The 8101-nt window shown below is 43.7% G+C and overlaps 1 pseudogene; it reads right to left on the bottom strand.

Moving 5' to 3' along the window:
- Positions 1–3800: 3800 nt before the first annotated feature.
- On the bottom strand, positions 3801–5193 carry LOC119940176 (annotated as a pseudogene).
- Between the last annotated feature and the right edge of the window lie 2908 nt (positions 5194–8101).

The raw sequence follows: 8101 nt of genomic DNA, 5'->3' as shown, positions 1-8101 counted from the left end.
AAAGGTTAGTCACATGTTTGCATTATAATTTCAAGAATTGCAGAGTCTTTAACAGAATGGGATCAATCCATGATATTTAGTGTTTACTGTGTACAGAGCACTGTACTAAGTATTTGGGAGACTACAACAGAGTTGGCAGACATGTTCCCTGCCTACAGCAAGCTTAAAATCTAGAGGAGGAGACATTAATATAAATAATTTAGAATATATAAATTAAAGGCATGTACCTAAGTGCTGTGGAGTTGAGGGTGGGGCAAATATCGACTACCCAAAAGTCACAGATCCAAGTGCATAGATTGCACAAAAGGAAGAGATGTACCTAGCTATAACAAGTTCCCTCAATTTTCTTACTCCATAATAGAGCACTGTCCACCTGCTGAATGGTAACTTCACATTATTTTCAAAAGTCTTGTTTCCCGAATAGTTTGATACAATCCATTATTGTTAATCAGCAATTAATTTACAGTACAAATTCATAAACTAAAGGCAAAATTTGGTGCAGGGCAAAATTGAAATGTGAGGGGATTTCCAAGGACTTCTGATGAACTTTCTTCATGGCTATGGACAGGATGGGGAAGTAAATTCTAGTCTGGCTAGAGAAGAGTGGCCTTGCATATCTCCAATGGCTTCCAGTCCTGTTCCAGGAAATTCTGTAGCTCAGGATAGTCTTGGTGGCCCTTTCTATGGTCACATTTCACAGGCTAATATCAATTCAGCTACAAAGTCTCAGGGAAAATAATTAAGATCCAAGTCCAGTGACAGTGATTCTCTGCCAACATAGCAGTGGCTTTCATTGTTCATTCTTTCCATATCATATAATAATAATAAATAATGTTGGTATTTAAGCACTTATTATGCGCAAAGCACTGTTCTAAGCGCTGGGGTAGATACAAGGTAATCAGATCCTCCCACGAGGGGCTCACAGTCTTCATCCCCATTTTACAGATGAGGGAACCGAGGCCCAGAGAAGTGAAGTGGCTTGCCCAAAGTCACGCAGCTGACAAGTGGCGGAGTCGGGATTTGAACCCATGGCCTCTGACTCCAAAGCCCGTGCTCTTTCCACTGAGCCACGCTGCAGAATATGACTCCAGGGAAACTTGCAAACTACCCTTCAGACTTACCACTCATAAGATCTGATGAAGCTGAAAAAAATAATACTGAAAGAAGCTCAGAATGGGCTTTTTCTTTTTAAATAAAAAAACAGAATATAGTTTCTTTATGTAATCTCTCTCTCCCAAGGAGTTGAGCCCTAATATATGGATGCCTAAAGCAATTGTTTTCAGAAGATTCCTGGTATAGAGGTAGAATGGGGAACAATCAGGGAGATGAGGGTTTTTTTGTGTATGTGTTTTTGTTTTTTAATTCTTACCTGACTCCTTGAGTGGTCTTGTCTCTGAATAAGTTTCTCTTCACCTCCCTCTCTATAGGGGAGATATTATGGCCTGGCAATCATTGGTAGTTGGTGCAAATAAATTAACCATCTTTGGTGTCATCACAAAACAATCTCTTACAGTAATTTTTCTTATATACTCTCTTTACCATAGATTAGTTCTTTAATAATAATAATAAACAATAATGGCATTTATTAAGCGCTTACTGTGTGCAAAGCACTGTTCTAACAAATGAAAACATTTCAGAAAATAAGGAAAACCCTCTAATTTGTCATTCCACAGCATGGCTCAGTGGAAAGAGTGCGGGCTTGGGAGTCAGAGGTCATGGGTTCGAATTCTGACTCCACTACTTGTCAGCTGTATGACCTTGGGCACGCCACTTCACTTCTCTGTGCCTCAGTTCCCTCATCTGTAAAATGGGGATTAAGACTGTGCGCCCCCGCATGGGACAACCTGATCACCTTGTATCCTCCCCAGTGCTTAGAAAAGTGCTTTGCACATGGTAAGTGCTTAACAAATACTAACATTATCAGCGCTTGGAACAGTGCTTTGCACATAGTAAGCGCTTAATAAATTCCATTATTATTCCTGCAGTTCAGGAAGTCTGCGGCTTGCAAAGTTGAAACTCCATCACCGATGAAAGACTTACATTCCTCCAATTAAAAATATTAGGTTACTATCCACCCTTCCCACCCCTTCCTCTGATGGTTCCCACTGGATTTGACTGGTGAGCCAATCTGACTATTGAATGTTCTCTACACCCCTTCTTCTAAAGGGTCCTCCACACAAATAATGCTCTATCTCCTGATCGGTTGTGCCCAACCAGATCTGATTGGTGGGCAAATCTACCTGATGAGTGCGCATGCTAGTGGAATCTCTCCCTTAATCCCAAAACTCTAATCTTGCATAAATATATGCAAGCAGAAGCAGATATGAGATGTGATCTTTTTAGATATTATTTTACTAAACAAGCAGCATGACTCAGTGGGTAGAGCACAGGCCTGGGAATCAGGAGGACCTGGGTTCTAATCTTGGCTCCACCACTAATCTGCTGGGTGACCCTGAGCAAATCACTTAACTTCTCTGGGCATCAGTTAACTCATCTGCAAAATGGAGATTAAGGCTGTGAGATCCATGTGGGATGGGGACGCTGTCCAACCCAATTTGCTTGTATCTACCCCAGCACTTAGTTCAGTGCCTGGTACATAGTAAGTGCTTAGTAAATACCACAATTATTATTATCACTTATTATTAAGGTCCCATTAAGCTTCCCAGTTCCATCTTCAGGAAGACACACAGAGATAGGGGAGAGGCAAAAGATGTTTGCGTGACACTCGTTTGGAGGTTTTCCTTATTTGGGAACAAGTGGTAGTGGTTACTAGCAAAGAAGAGGCAAAAGGAATTCCCTGAAAGTATCCTGTGGGATTTAAACTGCTGATCTGCAATGGATCGGTAGGTCTTCTACTCACAGGCACAGAGTTTTCTTCCTAACCTGCTTCAGAGGAAGGTACTGGGCAAACACACTTATTGCTCATTATGAGCAGGGAACATGTCTACCAATTTTGTGTTTTTGTACTTTCCCAAGCTCTTAGTACAGTGCTCTGCACACAGTAAGCACTCAATAAGTACTACTGATTGCAGGGATTTCTCAATACTAGATTAGGAAAATAGTGTTTCCTATGACCTTTTTTAACTGATATGTAAGTGCTTACTATGTTCCAGGCACAGAACTAAGGGCTGGGGTAGCTATTCATTCATTCAATCATATTTATTGAGCACTTACTGTGTGCAGAGTACTGTATTAAGTGCTTGGAAAATACAATTTGGCAACAGATAGACAATCCCAACAAGGGGCTCACAGTCTAGAAGGGGGGAGATGGACAACAAAACCAAAATAGAGAGGCATCAATAGCGTTAAAAGAGATAAATAGAATTATAGATATATACACATCACTAATAAAATAGAATTGATTGATTAATAGTATTTACTAAGCACTTACTGTGTGCACAGCACTGAACTAAGTGCTTGGGAAAGTACAATACAACAATAAAAAGTGACATTTCCTGCCCACCACACTTACAGTCTAGAGGGTGGATGTCTGTCCTACCAAAAACTGTCAGTTCCAGTCACAGTCATGGGATGACTGAGACGAGAAGTCAATCAATCAATCAATCATATTTATTGAGTGCTTACTGTGTGCAGAGCACTGTACTAAGCGCTTGGGAAGTACAAGTTGGCAACATATAGAGACAGTCTCTACCCAACAGTGGGCTCACAGTCTAAGAACAGTGGGCACAAGTCCAGCCCAAATGGCTTCAGGGGCTTTCAGCCCCTTGCAATGGGCTTCTTCACAGCTTAGAGTCCCACCACCACCTCACTGAAAACCAACCACACAAAAGACTGAAACTCTAAAAGGATATACTGATCTCTGAATTGGCTTCACTGTGATTTCCAACCTCAAATCCTAGAGTCAGGACCTCATGGTTCATGAGAAGCAGTGTGGCTCAGTGGAAAGAGCACGGACTTTGGAGTCAGAGGTCATGGGTTCAAATCCTGGCTCCACCAATTGTCAGCTGTGTGACTTTGGGCAAGTCATTTTACTTCTCTGTGCCTGTTTCCTCATCTGTTAAATGGGGATTGACTGTGAGCCCCCCATGAGACAACCTGATCACCCTGTAACCTCCCCAGCACTTAGAACAGTGTTTTGCACGTAAGTGCTTAATAAAATGCCATTGTTATTATTATTTCTGAGAAAGGAAGCTCTTCATTGTCAAATTGTCCAGAAAATGAAGCTGCAGATTTTTCACATCTGGAGACTCAGCATTCTGACAGACCGGGGAAACTGCCTGGTCTTGGGTAAAGAGTGAATGCAAGGGTTGGGTCTGCAGGTGTGGGGGTTGTATCCACCGGGGCTGGAACGGTTGTGGCATTGGCTATTGAGGGTGGTGGGCTTGATGAGAATCAGCCCACAGGGGATTGTGAGCCCCTCATGGGACAACCTGATCACCTTGTAACCTCCCCTGTCCCAGTCACTGAATAAATGCCTTTATTATTATTATTATTATTATGAGATTGAGGCTAATACTGATCTGGCTGTGGATGCTGGGGCAGGAATTTCTCCAGCTAGGGAGGCTCAGGCCTCTTCTGGTATTATTGGGAGAGCTGGCACTGCCGCTGCCCATCCTCCCTGATGGGTTACAGAATGGGAATGGCGGGCTGGTTTCCATACGGTGCTCTCTGGTAGCAGGGATGCAGTTGTGTGGCTGCCGGGGAAAGCTGAGGCTCAGGCACTGGGCTCCCTCTATCACCCAGACAGAACTGGAAAGCTTCCAGAGTCAGGAAACCTGAATTGGCAGGAGTTTCTATTTCTGTTCCATCGGTCCCTGGACCACCCAGGCTAGCTGGGAAGGTGCCCGGCCTGGGCCTGAGCAGCATGTCACCCAAGAGGGGTGGAGCCGCATGCTGCAGAAAGATGCCCGCATCAGAGGAGAAGGCGGAAGCGGCAGCCTGCAGGCCTTGCCCATCTGCAGTCAACTGAGGCTGCCTCTGGATGTGGACTTGCTTTGAGGTGGCTAATGCTACCAGTTTTTTCTTTTGGCCCAGTTGACTGGCTCTTCGGTTCTGAAACCACACCTGAATCCTAGACTCAGGAATCTTAATGAGGGAAGCTAGATGTTCTCGGTTACCAATGCCAGGGTAAGGATTCTCATTAAATGACTTAAGAATTTCCAGTTGAGTTTTGTTGAACATGGCGAGTTTCCTCCTTGCACCTCCTCTAGTTATAGTGGGAGAGATGGAGACAGGGCAGTCTAGCGTGGCAGCCTGCATCCTGGCACAACACAACAATTGGCAAATTCCCAGCATTGGCGAACTCAAAGTAATAAATATGTACAAATATACAAAAGTGCTTTGGGGGTAGGGGTAGAGCAGAAGGAGGAGGAGCAGAGGAAAAGGGGGGCTCAGTCTGGGAAGGCCTCTTGGTAGGAGGTGAGCTTCAGTAGGGCTTTGAAAGGGGGAAGAGAGTTAGTTTGGCAGATGTGAGGAGGGAGGGCATTCCAGGCCAGAGGTAAAGTGTGGGCCAGGGCTCGATGGCAAGACAGGTAAGAATGTGGCACAGTGAGGAGGTTAGCAGCAGAGGAGCAGAGTGTGTGGGCTGGGATATAGAAGGAGAGAAGGGAGGTGAGGTAGGAGGAGGCAAGGGCATGGAAAGCTTTGAAGCCAATAGTGAGGAATTTTTGCTTCATATGAAGGTTGATAGGCAACCACTGGAGATTTTTGAGGAGTGGGATGACATGCCCAGAGTGTTTCTGTAGAAAGATATTCCAGGCAGCAGAGTGAAGTATAGACTGAAGTGGGGAGAGACAGGAGGTTGGGAAATCAGAAAGGTACAAGATAATCAGGTTCCACAAGGGGCTCACAGTCTGAGGAAGAAAGGGTGTTGAATCCCAGTTTTGAAGATGAAAAAACTGAGGCAGCAAGAAATTAAATGACTTGCCTAATGTCACAGAGCAGACAAGTGGCAGAGCAGGATTAGAACCCAGGTCCTTACTCCCAGACCTGTGCTCTATCCACTAGGCCATGCTGCTTGCCTTCAGGTCTACTAAAATCTAATGCCTCTGAAAGTAGTTGGGGATGGATAGGAGGAGGGGAGGTCAGAAGGCCTAGTGTTGGGAGAGAGAAAGGGATTATGAAATTCACCTCAGCTGGAATGGAGGAAACTGAGATACGAATAATAGCTAATAAACAATTATGGGAGAAACATTGCTTTAAGTGCTGGGATTGATACAAATTCATCAGGTTGGAGATGATCCCTGTCCCACAATGGCGCTCACAGTCTAAGTAGGAAGGAGAACATGTGTTTTAATTCCCATTTTAAGATGAGGCTGAGGCATAGAGAAGTGAAGTGACTTCCCCAGGGTCACACAGCAAGCAGTTGATAGAGCCAGGATTAAAATCCGACTCCCGGGCCCATGCTCTTTCCTCTAGATAATTCTACTTCTCAAAGAATGAGAACATAAAGACCATAACCAATATGTTGAAGTAGTGGGACAATTTTGTCACCTGTCTACATGTTTTGTCACCTGTCTACATGTTTGTTTTGTTGTTTGTCTCCCCCTTCTAGACTGTGAGCCCATTGTTGGGTAGGAACTGTCTCTATATGTTACTGACTTGTACTTCCCAAGCGCTTAGTACAGTGCTCTGCACACAGTAAGTGCTCAATAAATAAGATTGAATGAATGAATAATAGTAATAATTGTGGTATTGAAGTGCTTACTAAGTGCCAAACACTGGATAGATACAAGATAATTGGGTTAGGTGCAGTCCCTGTTCCACATAGGGTTCAAAATCTTAATCCCCACTTCACAGATGAGGTCACTGAAGCACAGGGAAGTTAAAAGATTTGCCCAAGGTCACAAAGCAGCGAAGAAGCAGCATGGCTCAGTGGAAAGAGCACGGGCTTTGGAGTCAGAGGTCATGGGTTCGAATGCCGACTCCACCACGTGTCTGCTGTGTGACCTTGGGCAAGTCACTTAACTTCTCTGAGCCTCAATTACCTCATCTGTAAAATGGGGATTAAGACTGTGAGCCCCACGTGGGACAACTTGATCACCTTGTATCCCCCCCAGCGCTTAGAACAGTGCTCTGCACATAGTAAGCGCTTACTAAATGCCATCATTAAAGCAGACAAGTCTACCTAGCCCAAGATTTACTGTCATTAACCTGATGGCAACTTAAAAAGTGCTCAGTTTGCTTAAAGGGACATGAGAATCTTTTCTTTATCACCTTCATCATCATAAACAAGGGGAATTGCTTATAGGATTAATACTTTCTGTGCACACTAGTTTTCTTGTGGTCTGAGCCAAGGAAAACTTGGCTTGCTGTAGACAAAATGTGTTTCATCACCTATGGCTTTAGCCACTGGATGGCGCCGTTTACTAATCTTCAAGTCTCGCAAAACAATAATAATAATAATTAATAATAATAATGGCATTTGTTAAGCGCTTACTATGTGCAAAGCACTGTTCTAAGCGCTGGTACACAGGTCCACTAACAAAAACATTAGAAAAGTACTTAAAATGTGATCCTGAGATACAACCAAATGCACCATCCATCATTGTCTACAATTTGGTCAGTGGGGACGAAAATTATTATAATTTACTTATGTTGTGGATCAAATCTTTGCCCATAAGGGCTCTTTCAGTGGGAAAGGTGAGAGAATAATAATTGTCGTATTTAAGTGCTGAGCACTAGGTCTGACAAAACACAATCCTAATGAATTAGTGATATTTGAATGCTTACTGTATTGTCCCACGAGGGGCTCCCAATCTACATCCCCATTTTGCAGATGAAGGAACTGAGGCCGAGAGAAGTGGGGCTCCCCATCCCCCTGCCTTACCTCCTTCCCCTCTCCACAGCACCTGTATATATGTGTGTGTATATATATATATATACACATATATATATATGTATATATCTGAGCCCCTTCCTTCCTCTCCCCCTCGTCCCCCTCTCCACCCCCCCATCTTACCTCCTTCCCTTCCCCACAGCCCCTGTATATGTTTGTACATATTTATTACTCTATTTATTTTACTTTTACATATCTATTCTATTTTATTTTGTAGTATGTTTGGTTTTGTCTCCCCCTTTTAGACTGTGAGCCCACTGTTGGGTAGGGACTGCCTCTATATGTTGCCAACTTGTACTTCCC

This window comes from Tachyglossus aculeatus, chromosome 2 (assembly GCF_015852505.1).
Source record: "Tachyglossus aculeatus isolate mTacAcu1 chromosome 2, mTacAcu1.pri, whole genome shotgun sequence".
Lineage (NCBI taxonomy): Eukaryota > Metazoa > Chordata > Mammalia > Monotremata > Tachyglossidae > Tachyglossus > Tachyglossus aculeatus.
The sequence above is the reverse complement of the archived record's forward strand: the minus strand, read 5'-3'. Positions and strand labels throughout refer to the sequence as shown.